The 21,064-nt window shown below is 38.7% G+C and overlaps 1 long non-coding RNA gene and 1 pseudogene across 1 annotated transcript; one reads left to right on the forward strand and one right to left on the reverse strand.

Annotated features, from left to right (window-relative positions):
• Positions 1-1,557: 1,557 nt before the first annotated feature.
• LOC140854675 (uncharacterized) lies at positions 1,558-3,992 on the reverse strand. The gene is made up of 2 exons (XR_012137818.1): positions 3,854-3,992; positions 1,558-3,767 (listed from the first exon to the last, which is right to left on the reverse strand). It is a non-coding gene; the product is annotated as an uncharacterized lncRNA (long non-coding RNA).
• Positions 2,214-6,227, forward strand: LOC140854674 (putative disease resistance protein RGA3; annotated as a pseudogene).
• The last annotated feature ends 14,837 nt before the right edge of the window (positions 6,228-21,064 follow it).

A 21,064-nucleotide genomic window follows, 5' to 3' on the forward strand; every position in this document is an offset into this window, starting at 1 on the left:
ATGTTCCTGCACCTTCTGTCTTTCAGTCATCTGTAGCTGGTAGAACTGCCTCCAGAGGAAAAGAGTATTGGTGAGAGATTTTGCCATGTACAACTCCTCGAGCTTCGACCACAGCATCGTCGAAGAAGTCTCGCTAAGCACATGGATCACCACCTCATCCGCTAGATACATATGGATTGTACTCACTGCCTGCATCTGGAGCCGCCTCCAATCCTGCATCTCCATAGTGGTCGGCTTCTCCTCGCACAAAAGAGCATCAATCAACCATTGCTGGATGAGCACGTCCTTCACCCTTGCCTGCTACAAGGAGAAACTGCTCTTTCCATTAAACTTGTTGATCTCTATCTTGATTGATCCTGTCTTCTTCATCTTCAGTCTCGCTCACCATCGCTGCAATCCACGTCCTGGTACCGCCTTGCTTTGATACCACTTATTGATGGATGTCTGGCCAGGATACTACCTCCTAGGACTTTTTCCATACCGCACACGATGTAACTGGAAGAAGGAAGAAATAAAATAGAGAACAATCAAATACGTGGATCAACCAAAAAGGGCTCGCCTTCACGGGGCATGCAAACTTCATTATGAGAAAAGAAAATATTATAAGAGGAGATCTCACCCTCAACCCTCGTACACCCAATCTCTCTCTCACAAAAAATTCTCCCTCACAAAAGATCTCTTTCTAGGAAGGCTCCCCTGAACCCCTGAAGCGACCGCTGTCCGCTGTCCAAAAGCCTCCTTGGAGCCTCTGCTCCTGCTTCTGTTGGCGCATCTGCTCTATTTCTCTCTCTCTCTAGGTTCTCTGCCATCAAAATCGAGCCACCACCTGTTTCTGTTCCCGCATAAGCTTTTTAAAGGCTTAAAAATGAGTTAGATTAGGTTAAGGACTCTTTAGAGCAACCAAACAAATTCCTTGGACCATTGGATCTAGACCGGCAGCCCCCAAGACCACCCGATCGAGCAACAATCCATGGAATAAGTCGTGGACTGCTAGAAACGTAGGGAAACCACTGTCGGTCCACAGTGGACTGTGAGAAACCGAGGGGAAACACCATCTCGGTCCACAAGCCCATCGGTGCACCGCTCGGTCCATGGTGGATTGGGCTATACTGGCTCCCAAGCGAGCGCGCATGGGCCTGGGTCGCGCCCCGCTAGCGTGCGCCTAGGCCTGGGCCATGCCCTGCCGCCAGGCCATGCGCTGTCGAGCCCAAGCTGCGCGGTGCCGCGCCTGGGTCGCGCACGGCCACTGCCACTCCATCGGCCCACCGTCGGTGGTTCTCCACCCTTCGGATTTCGTGCCAATTTTAATCAGACGTATCTCGACCATCCAGATTCTGTTTGAGATAATCTTGAGCTCGTTGGACTTTATTTTTCATCGCGGAACTCGCTGTGAGCTCAATATGGATCGAATCTCGAGACATCAAATCTTAATATAGTTAATGTAACTCCTCCTCGGTCTCAACTCTATTTCTCTTTCTGTAAATAATCTCTTCTTAATAAACACCAATCGATAGTTCTCTCAGTATCCTTTCAACCTCAAAAAAAAAATAAAAAAAATAAAAAAGAAGATTTTATTGAGCTAATGAAGAGGAGAGTTACATGGATAAAGAGTTTCGTCAAGGAAGAGTAAAATATTTTACCAAAAAAAAAAAAGTGAGAGTAAAATATAAGGGCAGCCCACGTGATGACAGAAACAAAGGCATAAGATTAGAACAAAGACTTTTAAGAAGAACGAGGCAGGGTCTTTGACCGGACCCTGTACTGCTTGCGCGGGGTGGAGAAGACTCGGTGAGAGCCGAAGCCCACAGGTCTGCACGTACATTGTGGGGCTCCCCGTCCACTGACCAGAGGGCAGACCTCCTAAATAGCATTGAAAATTCTTCATTGAGTTACGTCAGAGCTTGTGCGGATGACCGTGCCAATGCTAGGTGCATAGCTCACGGCAATAACAACACCAAAATAAAATAAATCTTCATAATGCGGTTATACCAAGCAAAAACTTAAAAAGTCAAGGAATCCAGCTAGGAGATGCATTGTGAACGGTCATGCCTATCTCATTGGTGATGCTCTTACATCAAAGCTCAAGGATTGGGTCCAACTAAGAAAATAGAGCCACCACTAATTAAATAGTTGTTTTTGCGGAGAGTGTAAAGAGTACCCGACCATTTCTGGATCGCCACCTTCCCATTGTATTGCACTCGGAGAAACAAAAGATGGCCATGATCGCGGATGCCTTTGTCTCCACATTGTGTGAGGTTTTATTAACCTCCGCAATAGAAGAGGCCGCCAAGATCTTGGGTGTCCCCGACGAAATCAAGAAGCTCCATAGGAGGCTGAAGAGGATGCAAGATGTTCTCTCTGATGCAGAGGATAGACGCTTCGACAGCCAGGCCATCAATCATTGGCTGAATGAGCTGCGAGATCTCATGTACGATGCACAAGATATCATCGACGAATGCTGGATCGAGGGCGAGAAACTTCTCAACTCGAAGTCATCCCCGTCTCCTCGTGTTGAGTCGGTGCGTTGTTGCTTCCCTCCTATTGATTGCTTGCACAAAGTTAGATTCCATCATGAGATTGGCAATAGAATTGGAGATCTCAACCATAGGCTTGATGAACTTGCCAAGGACAAAGCTGACCTCAATCTTACACCAGCCCCTCATCATGGCCGCTATAAGAGTACTAGAATAAGCTACGGGACATCCCCTGTTGTTGAGCCTGAAGTTGTGGGCGAGAAAATTGAGACTGACATGAGGGATTTGGTTGACCTGTTGATAAAGAAACATAAAAAAAAAAATTCCTGTCTTTGCTATAGTTGGCATGGGTGGGATAGGCAAAACTGCTCTTGCTCAGAAGATTTACAATAATGAGAAGCTTCAAGACAACTTCAACCAAATGCCACGGATTTGGTTGTATGTATCCCAAGATTTCTCCGAGTCCGAATTACTGAGATCTATCATAGAGCAAGCTGGAGGTAATCCTGGAGAGGCTAGGAGGAAGGAAGTGCTTGAACCCATGCTCAGCCAAGTCATCACGAACAAGAAGTTCTTCTTAATCCTGGATGATGTTTGGGATGCACAGGTATGGGATTGGGTATTGAGAAAGCCCTTGCAGAATGGTTTGGCAGATGGTAGAATTTTGATAACGACTAGAAAAATAGACATTGCTAAACAAATGGGTGCAATATACATTCATATGGTGGAGAAGTTGTCTCCAGAAGATGGTTGGTCACTAATTTGCAAGATGGTGTTCGAGGAAGGGGATGAACAAGATATGCATGTGTTAAGTGATGTCGGGATGAAAATTGTAGAGAAATGCGATGGCCTTCCACTGGCTCTTAGGACTGTTGGAGGGGTTCTTCGAACTAAGGAGAAAAGGCAATCGGAATGGGCACAGGTTTTTTCTAGCTTAACATGGTCTTTTACAAAGCTTCCAAATCAGGAGATGCGCTCGTTGTACTTGAGCTATCTGGATTTGCCGCCTCCTCTCAAGCAGTGCTTCACTTGGCTTTCATTATGTCCTGAGGACTACGTATTTACTATATTTTCTTTTGTCCATGGGTGTGTTGCTGAGGGCTTTGTAACATCCGACGGCAATACGCCCCCAGAGGATGTGGCGGTAGGATATTGGAAGGAACTGGTGCAAAGGAACCTTCTACAGCCAGATCCTAAATCGTATGATGAATCTGGTTGCAGGATGCATGACCTCTTGCGATCTCTAGCACAGCATATAGCACAGGATGAGTGCTTCGTCGGAGATGCACAAGCCTTTGAAAGAAAGATTAAGGCGTCATTGTCATCATCGATAAAACTACGCCGTCTATCAATTATAGATGAAAAATTAGAAACCATACCTGACTTGATAATGGAACAGACATCTTTGAAGACCTTGTTATTCTTCCGTACCCCACTTAATCATGATCTTTCAGAGGATCTCTTCAGAAAGCTGAGGAGTTTGAGGATCCTAGACTTGAGTGGAACAACCATTAAAAATCTACCGACTTCCTTGGGAGATCTTGTGCACCTTAGAAGTCTTAATTTCTCCAAGTCTTCAATAAGAGAGATACCGGAGAGCATAGGGAATCTTAGAAATCTCCAATTCCTGATACTCCAGAATTGTCAAAATTTGCACACCCTCCCTAGTAGTGTCCTCCGGTTAATCAGTCTGAGGTATCTGAATGTCAGGGATACAAAACTTGACGGTCTGCCTATGGGAATAGGGAGACTGCAACAACTATATTCATTTTGGGGATTTGTGGTGAATGGTAGCAACGGCCATAGATCTGGAGTAGGAGGAGATGACAGGGAGCAGAAGCACAAGAGACGTCAACACTGGAGGTTCTGTACCTTGGAAGAGTTGAAATTACTCTCCCGACTCAAGGTTCTTAGTGTATATGAGTTGGAGAGGGCATCAAACAGCGCCGAAGCAAGAGCTGCTGCACTTCAAACCAAACCCCATCTTTTCTTACTAAAAATGTGTTGCACGCTACTGAGTAGCTCTTCTGATGTGCAGCAGCCTCATGCAAATGACTACAAAGAGGAAGATATCAAGAGAATAGGGGAGGTCTTTGAGGAGCTTTGCCCACCACCATGCCTCGAAGCTCTTGAAATTTATGGCTACTTCGGACATGAGTTTCCCAGCTGGATGATGACACCCTCCTAATTAACATTGCTCCCCAACCTGCGAAGGTTGTGGCTGACGAATTGTGCTCTATGCCAGCAACTTCCACCCTTGGGAATACTGCCAGAACTAGATTATCTCTGTATTAAAGGTGCTTCTGCAGTCACAAGCATCGGACCTGAATTCTTATTGTTGGCAAGTGGAAGAAAAACAGACTCTTGCTTCTCCTACTTCCCTAAACTGGAGAGACTTATATTTCAAGACATGCCTAATTGGGAAGAATGGCGGTGGGAGGAGGAGGACAACCAGAGAACATCGCTTTTACCTAATCTTAAGATATTGAACATTAATGAATGTCCGAAATTGAGGTCACTTCCGGACAGCCTCCTCTTTCGTGCCACCGCTCTGAAGAGATTAGTAATTAGATATGCCCGCAGCCTGAGAGAAGTACAAAACCTCCCGTTTCTTACAGAACTGATCTTGGGCAACTCGAGTTTGGAGAGAGTGTCCAACTTTCCTGCTCTCATACACCTAAGCATTGAAGCTTGTGAGGAGTTGATGTGCGTGGAGGGTGTGGACGCCGTGGAGCACATAAAGCTCACAGATCGAGAAGCGGAAGAGTCTCTCCCAAAGTGGCTAGTAGGTGCTGGTGAAGAACAACCGCGCTTCCCTTCGCTCCACAAGTTGACTCTAAAAAACAAAATATGTCGCCGAGGGCTGCCTGATTGGCCTCTGATCTGATGACACATCACCCGTCTCATGTTGAAGCAATCCACAAGGATGGGCCAATGACAATGAACTCTACCACAAAAAGGTCAGAAATGGTTTCCAACTCTCTTTCTCCTTTCTTTCCTCTTTGTAGTTATAATGGAAAATAATTGGCAAATAGGCCCATCCATTCATTCTTCAAATTTTGCATTTGCTTCAGCAAGGGATGTTATACTCCTTGGCAATTGTTTGATACTCTGCATCATTCTCATCCTTTCGGACACATATTCTCATGACCTTACCTTCAAGAGAGGATATCTGATACCAGTTGGTGTCTTAAAATTGCTCAAACAGAAGTGCACATCACACCATCGATCATTAGGATGAATTTTTTTTTTTTTATTTTACCGAACCCCTATGAGACATTGCTTCATGATGTGGTCTGATATCAATGAGATCTTAATTTTCTTCTTTTGTTTCTCAAATAGATTGATATCTCAGTACAGGATTGGCACCTTCACCTTCAACACCATTATCTCTCATCTTCAACAAGATCAAGCAACAGCAATGATTCTGACATGCAGAAAGCAATTTGAGAAGTGATTGGCTATCAGACCCACAATTACCGAAATCTAGGGAAAAAATAGCTTTACTAGCTTTGGAGGGGAAGAAGCTGGTGATAATGGTGAAAAACATCCATCCACCCCTTTGAATTTTTTGATGTGAAGAACATTCGGCGTTCATCTTGGTTGTTTTTATACCCTTACCTTTGTTTTTGTATGATCTTGCATTGCCAACAGATCAGCTCAAGTTCTTGTTTCTGGGGACTTCTTTCTGATTGTATTAGTAGCTGAGGTTCTAGCACAGTCATACAACAATTGTAAGTTCAGAGACAAAGTAGTAAAATCAAGATTAAATGTCACGCTCCGAACCCAACACCCAGGTCGGATACGTGATGGCCGCACACTCTTTAGAGCAAGCCCTAAAGAATATGCAAGGCCAAAATAAATCATTACAACCTTAACATCCATAACAATTAATTTCAATAATAATTCATAAAATCTTGTATAGGTACAAATTAAATTTCTTCAATCCTCTGATCATGTACTATGACACTCTATCTATCCATCTGCTCACCCATAAATCTAAGCCATAGCCAATCATGAACATCCTGTATCTCTGAAAAGAAAAGAAAGATGAAAGGGTGTGAGCTTTACAGCCCAGTAAAAATTCCCATATCACACTGATATAGTAATATAGTTTAAAAGTAAGGATAAGCAATAAAATATAAAATCTCATGTTCAATGTCTAGAATAATGCAAACATCCATAAATTTTCTGTCTTGTTAAAATAGATGCATCATCATATGTTAACAGATGAAACACTTTTGTTCAACAATTATTTCATGCCTTATCTTTCATTTCTCTTTTCATAACCACATGATTTTTAACATTTTCTTTCTGGCTCTGGACTATCTAAGTCTATACCTCAGTCATCATCCGGATCGAATCCATTTAAAAAGTCTTTCAAGACTGTCCCAGGATGAGCTCCTGACCGGCTGTCCCACGTACGAAAGTCCGTGAGAGGCTGTCCCAGGCATAAGCTCCTGGCGGGCTGTCCCAGGCATGAGCTCCTGGCCGGCTGATCCACCTGTAAGCCAGTGGGGGCTGTCCCAGGCATAAGCTCCTGGCGGGCTGTTCCACATGACAAGACTAGTCCATACCATATATCTCTTTCTTTTCATTAAATCATTATGTGTTGATTTTATCAAATCAATTCTGACTTGCATTATGATCAATTCAGATATGTCATATCCATATAATCATGCCATCAATCTCTGATACATATATATATTGACATACATACTCATGCTCAAAATCAAATAATAGTATCTCAAGTATAATAAATTCATCGATCTCAAATCCGATGATGCAAAATCAATAATGCAAGACCAACAGTAAAATAGCATATATATATAATAGTGATCACGTACAGGGATTCTTACCTTTACCGGTGACTGATCTAAGCACAGAAATCAATGTTCTTCTTTGATTTATGAATTTCTTTAACAAAATATTTCACTCGATATTATTTGCAGACAATCATCTCTTCGTAATCCTGATCAAATATAAAGATCATATATGGAGAAAATTACCGATAATCGATCCTAATAACACAGATCGAGGACCTCTCTTAGGATTAACCAAAATTAAGATTTATCTAAGTATCTGGATCCTCCACTAATCCATAAGACTTTTAGAGAGAGAAAATTCATGAAGAGAGAGAAAATTCTAGAGAGAGAAAGTAGAGAGAGAAAGTGGAGAGAGAAACCTTCGTATCCTTTCGATGAGGCAATCATGGTCGAGATCATTAGAGGTCCTATCAGGATGACTCAATATGAATCAAGTGTTACAAATTTCGAATAGGATCGGACTGGGATCAGATATACTGCATGAATTTTGGAGCAATCTCAATTCATCATATTTTTAATTCAAATATATCCTAGGGTCTGTGATGCAATCAGAGAGAGAGAGTAGAAAGATTTTAGAGAGATAAAATTCACAAAAAGAGAGAAAGATCTAGAGAGAGAAAATAGAGAAAGAATCTAGAGAGAAAAACTGGAGAGAGAAGGTAGAGAGAGGAGAGAGAGAAAATTTTTCTCTCTTCTTCTTCTTTTTATTTTATTTTATTTTTATTTTTTTTCCTTTATCTTTTTCTTTTTTTTTTCTTTTTTTTTCTTTTTCTTTTCTTTTTTCTTTTCTTCTTCTTCTTCCTATCTTCTCTTCCCACGGGTTTCTTTTGGGCCGAAACAGGGGATGCGATCCTCCCTTCTTTTCCATCCAAATCTCCCACGGGATCTTGTCGAAACGACGGGAGGGGAGATCTAGCTGAGGCGGCGCAACCGTGACACTCGATCCGGGTGCTCGCCGGCGGCGAACGGCGTCGGAAAACACACATACACAGATGGCCAAAACAGAGGTTTCAAAATCTTGAAGTTTTCCTCAAAAAAAATAGCAATAAATCGATAGAAATCCTGATTTATAATCAAAAGAAATTGAAGAAAGGAGTCTTTGATTCATTACCTTGCTCTTTGTAGTGTTTTTGGGCCACTAAATCGCCGGCCAAAACCTTCAATCCGAGAACAAGGAAAATCGGGAGAAAGAGAGATTTTAGGGTGATTCACGAAGGAAGAGGCGAGGGGCTTGGGTTTTATAGAGGAAGAATCTGTTTTTTACTCGGATTCCCCTCTCCTTTTCACGGTGGGAAGAAGACTCTCAACGGGAGTCTTCTTCCTCCCGATTCCTCTGTTTTCTCCTTTTTTTTTTTGTATGGTTTTGGGTTTTGGGCTTGATTATAGGCCGGGATATTACATTCTCCCCCCTTCAAATAATTTCGTCCTCGAAATTAAGTTATGTTATTCGAGATATATTTCAAAGTATACATTCTTCATGTCATTCTCAAGCTTACAATAATGTCTTTTATTTCTCATGATCTTGTTATAACAAAATTATTTGAAATCTCAAACTCATCCCTTTTTATTGATTTCTCAACTTTTTGAAGAACTGTAACATTTTGGACTTGTATTAATATACCACCGTTATTTGTCTAATTCATTTCACTCAAAATTCATAATTATCTCAGACTACCCTTGATAGAAAAATAAATAAAGGTCAAACATCGGGCACTCTTCATAATCATCAATTTCTTTCTTCTCTTGACCTTCCAACAAATTTTATATATAGACTCTCATCTTAAGAAAAATCTCAATCTTCTATATCAGTTTAAGTAACAATATTAAATTTTTTAAAATATAAGATCTATGTTAGGACTTTCTAAGTTTGAACTAATACCAGAACTATCAAACTGTAACTTGAGATGTCTAAAATTTCTTGACATTATCTACAATGAAGCAACCTACTAACAAAAATTATCCGACTATGATCAGATTAAAATCATTCTTTATTTACAACTAATGTATTCCATAATATCTTTGGAATCAAAGAATTAATATTTCTAATCATTTTAACCCACCATGCTTTTGCTGCGCACTCTGATATTAATTTATCAAACTATATAAGTCTATCAAAGATAAAGATATCCTTATATGTTAGATCAATCCAGGATAGATCCAACTTTCAAATTTCATATAAGACTTACGGCAAAATTTTAAGTTTCTTTATCTTTACTACCTTCGGGTATAGCATATAAAATTAAATCTTGATCTACTTCCTATATTTGAAATCATTATATAAGTTTCATCACTCTTCAAGAATCCAACATGTCTAGAATTAATTGGAGTTAACCTTAGATTTACCTTACAATCATTTAGATAATTTCTAAATCAAACTTTTTTTTTAAAAAAATTAATTCTAACTTGACAAATTAGAAAAACTCAAGCCAACATCTTTATAAATAGAATTAACTTAATTATTTCTTATAGAGCTCCCTTTATCACAATCCTTAATATTAATCAACAAATTCATACAAAATCTTATTATCCATATAAAATCTTGTCCCTTATATAAGTCATTCAAAATTTAACACTAACAAGATATCTTAATTTAATTTAAAAATCTAAACTTTGACTTGAATAATTAATACACTTCACCATCTTCAACAATCATCAAAAAATTAAAAAAAAAAAATCTAATCCAAAGGTAATAATATGAATTATTAAAGATTTCATCATAACCTGTATATCATACTCTGACAAAATAAATTTTTTTCTTTATTTTAACAACAATATCAAAATGCTTTTGATCCACTTAGAAAAATAAACTTTTGACTTGAAATTCAATGCAACTTGAAAGATCAAGGAATCATATTCAGAATATGATATTTTGAGTAACCAAAAATTTCACCAAGATGTGTATCTCATATTCTCATAATAAAATTCAAGTATATATATATATATATATTATCTAAGATTGAGTTTCATATATGATCCTCTTATAGGTTCAATGCTCAAAAATATTTCTCTCTCATATGATAAAATTTTTTCTTGGACCATATCCTAATTAACTTTCTTTGATAAGTCCAAAATTCATAATGCTCAGACAATTATCATCGAAATTAAAAAAAATATCATGATCTTCAATCATATAAGTTTTATATTCCAAAATCATCTAGTATATTCAACATAACTTATCAATACCTTCCACTTCATTTCAAGGTCAACTCTTTTCATACTTAGGTCAATCTTACTAATTGAAATCTAAGATATAACTCGTCAATTCTATTATAGATATCATATGCCACTTATGCATAAATTTCATCTTAATATCTATTGATTCGAAATCTAAATATTGAATCTTCTCTTTTATATCTATCATGTTCCTCATGATCATAACCTAAGTTCAGATATCACTAAAATTATAATTCTGAATAATTATTACTTTAAACTCAAATACCGCATAAATCATATTTTCTGATGATCATAACCTAAACTATAATATCACACTACAAGAAATCTGATTTTTTGCGATGAAATTTTTTCGTCACTAAAAATCATATTTTCGTCGCTAAACGTATTTGCGACGAAATATATCGTCGCTAAAAATTTGTAGAGAAAGCCTCGTAGCAAAAGACCTTAGCGATGAAAATATTTTATTTCGTCGCAAAAAATAGTAAACCCAGACGATGAAGTTATGTGCTGTATTAGCGACGAAAATATTTTGTCGCAAGAGCTTAAATTTTCGTCGCTAAAATTGCAACAAAAAAAAATTTCATCGCTAAATATTTTGATTAAAAAAAAAATTTCTTATTTTTTGCGACGAAAATGAAATTCGTCGCAAAACTTAGCGATGGATTTCGTCACAAAAAAATTTGTCGCAAAAATTTCGTCGCAATAATTGCGACGAAAAAAATGTTCGTTGCTATAATTGCGATGAAAAAAAAAATTCGTCGCTAAAATAGCGACGAAATAAAAATTTCGTCGCTAGAAGGGCGATGAAATAAAAAAATTCATCGCCATAATTGCGATGAAATAAAAAATGCGTCACCATAATTGCGATGAAATAAAAATTTCATCGCAAAAAGGTAAAATTTTTAGCGACGAAACTAGTTTTTCATCGCAAAAATAGCAACGAAATAATTTCATCGCAATAATTGCGACGAAAAAAATGTTCGTTGCTATAATTGCGATGAAAAAAAAATTTCGTCGCTATAATGGTGATGAAATAATAATTTCGTCGCTAGAAGGATGACGAAATAAAAATATTCGTCGTCATAATTACGACGAAATAAAAATATCATCGCAAAAAGTTATAATTTTTAGCGATGAAACTATTTTTTCGTCGCAAAAATAGCAACGAAATAAAAAATTTCATCGCAATGAATAATAAAAGTTTTACTTTTTTTGGGTTCACAAATTTTTTTGCGACGAAATTAATATTTCGTCGCTAAAAAAATTTTGGATAAAAAATAAAATTTTTATTTATTTTCCAAAAAAACCTACTCAAATACAAATTATCTGATCAAACATATTTTAAATAAATAGTATGTTAACACAATAAAAATATTCTAAGTCAAAAGACCAATTTCAAGTATCAAAAAGTTTCATAACCATCTTTATCATATACAAAAATATAAGTCCATACACCATTTTAAATTTAAAATAAGTACAAACTAAGTATGATCTGACTCGTTGGCCTCGTTCCCTTCTCCAGGCGTCGATCCCTGACCCGATATGTGTCGCGATGGTGGTGCAGAGACGGCATCATGTGACTGTAGAGGTGCTAACTCAGAAGCATCAATACCGAGCCATCCCGCCACCGCAGCTACGATCCTCTCGAGCGTCTGACTACGATTCATCCAGTAACTAATCTGATCTTGCATCATGCTCATGGATGTCCTAACTGCCTCTGGCACCGATGCATCATCAGACCGACCGGATGACGAACTGCATGATTTTTTGGACCGCATGCTATGACCAGATCCTAGCTGCCGCCCGAGGATGGTATCCAAAATCGTATCATCTGTCATCAAACAAACCTGCTGCGATCCAGTATCACCGTCAGATCCCACCTCCCTCGTCGCCTGCTCTCTCAATTCTAACATTTTTTCCTTCACAATAAACCAAATAAAATCATAAATTTTTTTCAAACTCTTTAAAAGTATTCAAAATGTAGAGTAATGATACTTACATGACGCTGCCTCGCCTCCTCGGTCACGAACTCGCCACTCTTGTTTTGATAGAATTTAGCATAAGCGTCGACTCCGGATAGTCCCTGTTCAAACAAAAAAAAAAGAAAAAAAGATATCAAAATAATATAAATATTTAATAAAAAGTTACAAAGTATGATTGCAAATGTAGTTACGTACCATCCTCTTCATTTCCTGTGCAAAAGAGGCACTTCCTTGCATATGAATAGAATCAATCTTGCTCCTATTCACCTTATTCGCCTCCGATCGTCGCTACAAAATATATACAATTATAACCAATAAAGGACATAACATAATTAAAAAAATTTGGAACACTAGACATACCTGAAATGCCTCACTTCCAAAATGCTCACATAACCACCGCCAATCGTCACTAGACCCAGCCCAATTTCTGTATGGCTGGGTCACAGGATCAATCCCCTTCGCCTGCAGCTCATTGCAGTATTTATGAAGCCTACATCGCCGATCTCTGTATCTATTTGCAGCCATTTTGAGAATACATGCCGTCACTTCTTCGTCAGTGCAATCCTCGAAGTCAATATTATCCTACACAGTAATCATACCAAAAAGCAAATACATAAAATTATTCATATAATAAAAAATTTATTTATATAACCAAAAATAATATGATCATGTAATGATATGCTAGACATCCAAATTTAATTCTTACCTTGATGTGAGAGACTAGAGCATCACGGTATCGAGGAGCTACATGCTTGAAACTTTCAGCAGCCCACGGAAAATGATTCCACATATACAAACTGATCTCATTTGCGACGATACTAGCCTCTGTGCCAATCGGATGATCTCGAAATATATATACCCTCAGTTTTTCATTGTGTGTATGCACATATTTTTCCAAAACAAGACCCCTACTAGGACCACGCACTGCACGTCGATGCTGTGTTCCTACATGTAAAAATTGGTGAAATGAACATATATCATGTATCACTAAATGCATATAACAAAAAAATATATATGGTTTATAAATTGATAGAGATGTACCTGTAAGGGGATGATGCTGCGGTACCATGGCCTCCGGCTGGGCAAGCTCTGGCTGAGCACTAGTCTGCTCTGTGGACTCGGGCAACTGAGTCTCATCTAAATCCTCTGACTCATCATGCAAAATGCTAAAGTGAGGATGTGTATCATCAAGCGGAGCCTGCTGCCTACCCCGTGAATGTCTACATCCAGGACCAGTCATGATGCTACAATGATTAAAATAATTTAAATCAGTACGTAATCAAAAAAACTCAAGTATTACATGATATAACAAAAATAAATAAATTAAATTACTTATTCATATTAATTATTATTCTCAGATTCTGAACTCGTGTCCATATAGTCATCTTCGACGGGAGTCATAGAAGACTTCGACCCTGAAGTGCTATCAGCATCGTCGTTAATGAAGTCATTATTGGATCGTGCTCGTGTCCGTGCCCTTATCGATGATCCAACAACAGAAACATCCTCAGGTTCATAGTCGTCTCTTTGTAATTGTCCTATGTCAATCGTATCATCTGGCACTAATATGTTATCTGGTGCTTGCATTTGATATGCTTCATTTTCAATAATTGCACAGACTTCATTCTCAAGATGTTCATCATTTGGGCATGTGAAAAGTGCAGGATCAAACAAATACCTATGCTGAGCCCTTATTGCAACTCGCCAAGGCTCTTTCATTTTGTTATCATCAATATACCACACTAGTCTTGCTTGCTTTGCAAAAATATAAGGATCACTTTCATACCATACATGACCAGTGTGGACACTGACGAGTTGAGGATCTATAACAATTGGCCTGTGTCGTTCTAAGTCATACCATCGATATTTGAATAACACAATCTGTCGAAGACCACTATATCTCAACTCTATAACCTCATGCAGAACACCAAAAAAATCTATTATTTCACCCTTGTGCTCGCCCTCCACGCTTATTCCACAATTCTGTGTGGTTCGATCACGATCGCGATCTTCCGTTAAGAATCGCACACCATTGACTATGCATGTTGAATATACTGATACACGTCTGTCAGATTTTCGTGCAAGTGCAGCTAAGTCATTACTGATACAGTTAGGATTGTCTCTACGTAGCTGAGCTATCTACAATTAAAAGAACAATAAGCAGGTTAAATTTGACAAAATAAATACTATATAAACAAACTTTTAATCATGGATGAACATGAAAATAACTTACCCGTTCGTCAAACCATGATGCGAATTGATTCCTATGTCGTGCCGCTGCTAATGTAGGATTACTTCTTCTGAGCTCACTTTCGTGTTCTCTGAAGTGATACAGTAATACCATGTATATTTTAATTTAGAGTCCACGTACATTCATTGATATATCAATAAATAAAAATTAAATGTATATACTCACATCATGTAGGCTTCTACCTCCTCGCAATTGTTTAGCACATACCAATGCATGTCATCCGTTTCTTGTGGTGTCAACATTCGAAAATCTTTTTTACCATATGGTCGGGCAACATTGGAGAACACGGACAATCCATCGGTCAGAATCTCGTCAACATCGATATTCCGTTGTGGCCTTGTAAATTTGGTCTCCACTCGTCGAAGGTACATAGAGCAGAACGTCAGACATTCATTCATAACATGTGCCTCTGCTATTGAACCTTCAGGCCGTGCTTTGTTAGTGACGGCACTCTTGTATTCACGCATCTCCCTATTCAATAAATTATCAATTGATATCACATATAATAAAAATACAATAATGAATAATAAATATTACAATATCATGCAATTACCTTTCAATTGGGTACATCCATCTTGTATGTACTGGCCCACCCAATCTAGCCTCATGTGGAAGATGAACAGAAAGATGCACCATGATATCAAAGAAGGCGGGAGGGAATATCATCTCGAGCTTACAGAGAGTAATGATAATCTTCTTCTCTAATATGTCGATCTGACTTCGTCTCAATGTCTTCGCACATAAGTCCCGAAAATAAGTTCCCAGATCAAGTAACGCATCACACACATTATCCGGCAACAATCCGCGCAAACCAACTGGGAGCACATGCTGTAGAAGTACATGACAATCATGACTTTTCATCCCGACGATCTTCCCATCTTTCGACTTGATGCACCATTTCAAGTTTGAGGCGTATCCATCAGGAAACCTCACTGATCTCAAATATGAAAGAAATTGATTTCTCTCTCTTCGATTCAGTGTATAACATGCCAATGGCTTCACCAGCCTATCCCCTCGTCGAATCAAATGTAATTCCTTTCTAATCCGCATATCCTCTAAGTCAAGACGAGCCTTCACGGTATCCTTCGTTCTTCCTTCGATATTGAGAATGGTATAAAATACATTATCAAATATATTCTTTTCAATATGCATGACGTCAAGATTATGTCGAAGAAGAAGCATTTTCCAATATGAAAGATCAAACAACTTGCTCTTTTTTCTCCAATTTTCGATACTTGTTCGCACCCCTACTTGGCTGGCCAGACCCTTACCAAATATGACATCCTGTGGGTTTGGTAACTGATTTAAAATATTGTCCGTAGACCAGAATCTTGGCTGCGCACGTCGTTCATGCTTGCCATTGAACTTAAGACTTCTCCTCCATCTATGATCATCTGGCAAGAAACGTCGATGGCCGGTAAAACAAATCTTTCCACGAATACGGTCCGATGTAATATCATCGTTACAAGTTGGGCATGCTTTATACCCTTTTGTACACCATCCAGAAATATCGCTATATGCAGAAAAATCGTTAACTGTCCAAAGCAATGCTGCATGCATATGAAAGATGCCTCCTACAACATGATCATATATTTCGCATCCTTCTTCCCACAAATATTGTAACTCTTCGATCAATGGCTCTAAAAATATGTCTATGTCTCTTCCAGGGGCACAGGGACCCGGGATCAACAAGGCCAATAGATTAAAAGGTGATTTCATGCACTTCTATGGTGGTAAATTATAAGGAAATACCATAACAGGCCACATACTATAAGCAGTACTAAGATTACCATATGGATTAAATCCGTCTGTTGCCAACCCTAGCCTGACATTTCGTGAATCAGCTGTAAACCATTGATGTTCACGATCAAAATGTTTCCATGCATCTCCATCTGATGGATGTCTCATGACATCATCGTCCATATTATTTACCTCCTTATGCCATCGCATGTCACAAGCAGTATACCTCGACATGAACAATCGACGCAATCGTGGTGTAATCAGAAAGTACCGCAAAATCTTGCATGGTATTTTCTTTTTCTTCTTATCCTTACCATGACTTTCTTTCCATCTGCTTGAATGACAAATTGGACATGCTTGTAGATCTTGTTTATCCTTCCGAAACAGAACACAATCATTCGGACATGCATGTATCTTTTCACAGCGTAGGCCCAAGTCATCGACTCCCAAACTGAGTCCTTTCAATATTTTTTTGGCTTCATAATGACTTGACGGAAGTAACTCTCCCTCTGGCAGTAAGTCCTTCAAAAATTTGAGCAACCAATTAAATGAGTTATTTGACCACTTACCAAGTGTCTTCATGTGTAATAACTTTATTACGGCGGACAACAGAGAGTACTTCTTACAACCAGGATAAACATCACTTTGTGCATCTCTTAATAGACGCTCGAATCTATCATTTATAGATATATTACTGTCCTCTTCAGCTTCTTGTCTCGGAATGGAATGCTGATGTTCTGCTCTCGCTTCTACATTTACTTTAAATAATTCCGGATGAAGATCCTCTAAAATTTCTCTATCTTCTTCACCAAGTATTTGTCTTTCACGACTGCATGATCCATCGACTGACGACGGATTTATGGGACTCCTGGACAATATGTTCGAGCTAGTCGGCAAATCTTCACCATGACAAGTCCATCTCTTGTAAGTCACATCTATACCGTGTTCGTATAAATGATTCTGAATGTCCGATAAGGTACACCAAAATAAATTCTTACATCGACGACATGGACAACGAGCTTTCCCATCTTCTCTAGTATGATTGGACGCCACATTCATAAAAGTCATCACATCCGTAATATACTCGGGACAGAACTTATCACGCAAAGACATCCAACCACGATCCATACTTACATATTTATGATGCAAACTATACAATCAATTTTATGTAATAATAGTTGACTAACGCCTTATATCTCCTACCTATAGGGTGATGGTCCTATTCCATTCAGGAACGTAAGAATTTAATATTGCAATACATGTCTTGTATACCAAAAAAATTTCGGCAGCATTTCGACGCAGTTCTCCAGATACACAAGCATTAAAATTATGCTATGTATCCAGAGAACATGATCGAAAATACCGATAAAACTCTGTGATATAGAAGCACATGTGTTGCAATATTAAATTCATTCACGTGCCCAAACTGTCCACGAGGATAATTCGAGAATAGTGTGTAAAGCATCAATATTTTTTTCATAAAAAAAAATATTAGTTTATGCACACTATCCTCGAACAAAAATTCTAAGGCTTATAAATTTGTTATGCTACAATTAATATATTATTATTATAAAAAATTTATTTTTAAAATATTTTTAAATCATGATTAAAATTAATTATATCAAACAAATATTTATATCTAACATTATATCTAATTACTAAAATAATAAATAATTATTTTTAATGATTAAAATTTATTAAAAAAATTAAAAAAATATATAAATTAAAAAAATGGTTTCACCTTCAACTCTTCCGTGAGCAGTGATGGTGACAGTGACGGCAACCGACGGTGGCGGCCCGACGGTGGCCCGGCGGTGGCGGCCCGACGGCGACGCGGCGGTGGCGGCCCTACGAAACCAGACAAACCAGACTGAGAAAGAAAATGAGGGAGAGAGACAGGGGATGGATGGGTCGACCAGCGGCGACTGCCTTGCAGACGCTGCGGCGGTGGGGGACGGGAGGCCAAAGCAGTAGGCGGCGGTGGGGGACGGGAGGCCGAAGCGGCAGGCGGCGGCGGGGGACGGGAGAGGGTAGGAGGCGCTCGAGGACCTTGAGCTTGGGGAGGAGATTGGAGGGGACGTTGGTGGCGAGGACAGTAGGGCGGCAGTGGACGAAGGCGTGGAGCTGGCGGGGGGAGAGGCCGGCGTGGTGTAGGAGGAAGGCGAGGACGGCGTCAGGCTTGTCGGGGGTGGTGATGTGGAGGAGGGATTTGGAGGCGACGAGGGCCTTATCCTTGGAGTAGCCCAGACGAGGAGGAGGTAGTCATTTCGGCGGCGGCCGGCGGGGAAGAATAGGAGGAAAGTATGGAAGGAGGAGGAAAAGGAGGGAGGAGAGGTGGCCGCCACCTTCGTTTTATGGATTGGAGGGTTAGGGTTTCGAGGGATTGGAGGGAACCAGAGGGAAGGAGGCAAAGAAGAGGGAGGATTCGGTGCGCGGAGGAGAGGGTGGCGAGGCGGGAGGGAGATGGCCGGCGCGCTGGGAGGTGGGCTCGATCAGCGATGGGGGGCGGGCTCGAGCGGCGACGGTGGCGGGGAGGGAGGGCTCGACGGCGGTGGGGAGGGAGAGAGAGAGAGGATGGTGGCGGGGAGAGAGAGGACTTACCGGGAAGGACGACCGACGATCGGGGAAGGAGGACTGTCGCCGAAGATCGGAGAGAGAGAAAATTTGGATGACCGCGGCGGAGATCGGGGAGGGAGAAATCAACAGGGTTTTTTTCAATTAGGACAGAATATCAAAAGTTTTTTTTAATTAAAAAATATTTAGCGACGAAATACATTCGTTGCTAAAAATCAATATTCTGTCGCAAAAAAATATATTTTTTGCAACAAAAATATTTTCGTCGCAAATGATTAATTTTTAGCAATAAAAATTTAATTTCATCGCAAATGATCGAGAAATCAAATTTCTCACAACGAAACAAATATTTCATCGCATAAAATCCAATTTTTTGTGACGTAATTATTTTCGTCGCAAAAAAAAAATTTAGCAACGAAAAATTTTTCCGTCGCCAAAAAAAATAATTTTTTGCAATGAAAAAACTTTCGTCGCTAAAAATCAATTCTTGCAACGAAATTTAAATTTTCGTCGCAAAATATTCAAAAATTTTTCAATAAAATAAAATTTAGCGACGCAATAGTTTCGTCGCTAAATATAAATAAAATTGATCGCAAAAGCCTTTCTTTTTAGCAACGAAATATCAATTTCGTCATAAAAAATATAATTTTTTGGCGACAAAATTATTTTTTATCGTAAAAAATAATTTTTTAACTACGAAAAAAAAATATTTCATCGTCAAAAAAATTATTTTTTACAACGAAAAAAAATTTCGTCGCTAAAAATCAACTTCTAGCAACAAAAATAAAAATTTCGTTGCAAAAGATATAACTTTTTGCAACGCAATTTTTTTCGTCGCAAATACCTAATTTTTGGGGACGAAATTTAAATTTTGTTGCAAAAGCTTACTTTTTTGCGATGAAATATATTTCGTCGTTAAAATTTCGTCACAAAAAATCAAATTTCTTGTAGTGTCATTCTATTACATCCTTAATGATTATAACCTTAAACTCTGATATTATCTATCATACTCTATTGATTATAATCCCAAAATTTTGATATCACTTATATGACAATCCCTAGTGACCTTAAACCTGGGCTCTAGTATTATTCTGTCATATCCTAATCACTTGTATCATTGTCTCCAAATGAACATAACCTAAGCTCTAAGCTCAGATATCACTCTGTCACATCCTATGGATCTTACATAAAGTTTTGATATCAATTCATAATCTTAGTGATCTTAAACCTAAGCTCTGATATTATTCCATCATATCCTATCACGTATATCATAATCCCTAATGATCATATCCTAAGCTATGATATTATTCCATCATATCCTATCACGTATATCATAATCTCTAATGATCATATCCTAAGCTCTGATACCATTCTGTCACGCCCCGAACCCAACACCCGGATCGGATACGTGATGGCCGCATACTCTTTAGAGCAAGTCCTAAAGAATATGCAAGGCCAAAATAAATCATTACAACCTTAATATCCATAACAATTAATTTCAATAATAATTCATAAAATCTTGTATAGGTACAAATTAAATTTCTTCAATCATCTGATCAGGTACTATGACACTCTATCTATCCATCTGCTTACCCATAAATCTAAGCCATAGCCAATCATGAACATCCTGTATCTCTGAAAAGAAAAGAAAGATGAAAGGGTGTGAGCTTTACAGCCCAGTAAGAATTCCCATATCACACTGATATAGTAATATAGTCTGAAAGTAAGGATAAGCAATAAAATATAAAATCTCATGTTCAATGTCCAGAATAATGCAAACATCCATAAATTTTCTGTCTTGTTAAAATAGATGCATCATCATATGTTAACAGATGAAACACTTTTGTTCAACAATTGTTTCATATCTTATCTTTCATTTCTCTTTTCATAACCACATGATTTTTAACATTTTCTTTCTGGCTCTGGACTATCCAAGTCTATACCTCAGTCATCATCCGGATCGAATCCATTTAAAAAGTCTTTCAAGACTGTCCCAGGATGAGCTCCTGGTCGGCTGTCCCACGTACGAAAGCCCGTGAGAGG

This window comes from Elaeis guineensis, chromosome 1 (genome assembly GCF_000442705.2).
Source record: "Elaeis guineensis isolate ETL-2024a chromosome 1, EG11, whole genome shotgun sequence".
NCBI classification, from domain to species: Eukaryota; Viridiplantae; Streptophyta; class Magnoliopsida; order Arecales; family Arecaceae; genus Elaeis; species Elaeis guineensis.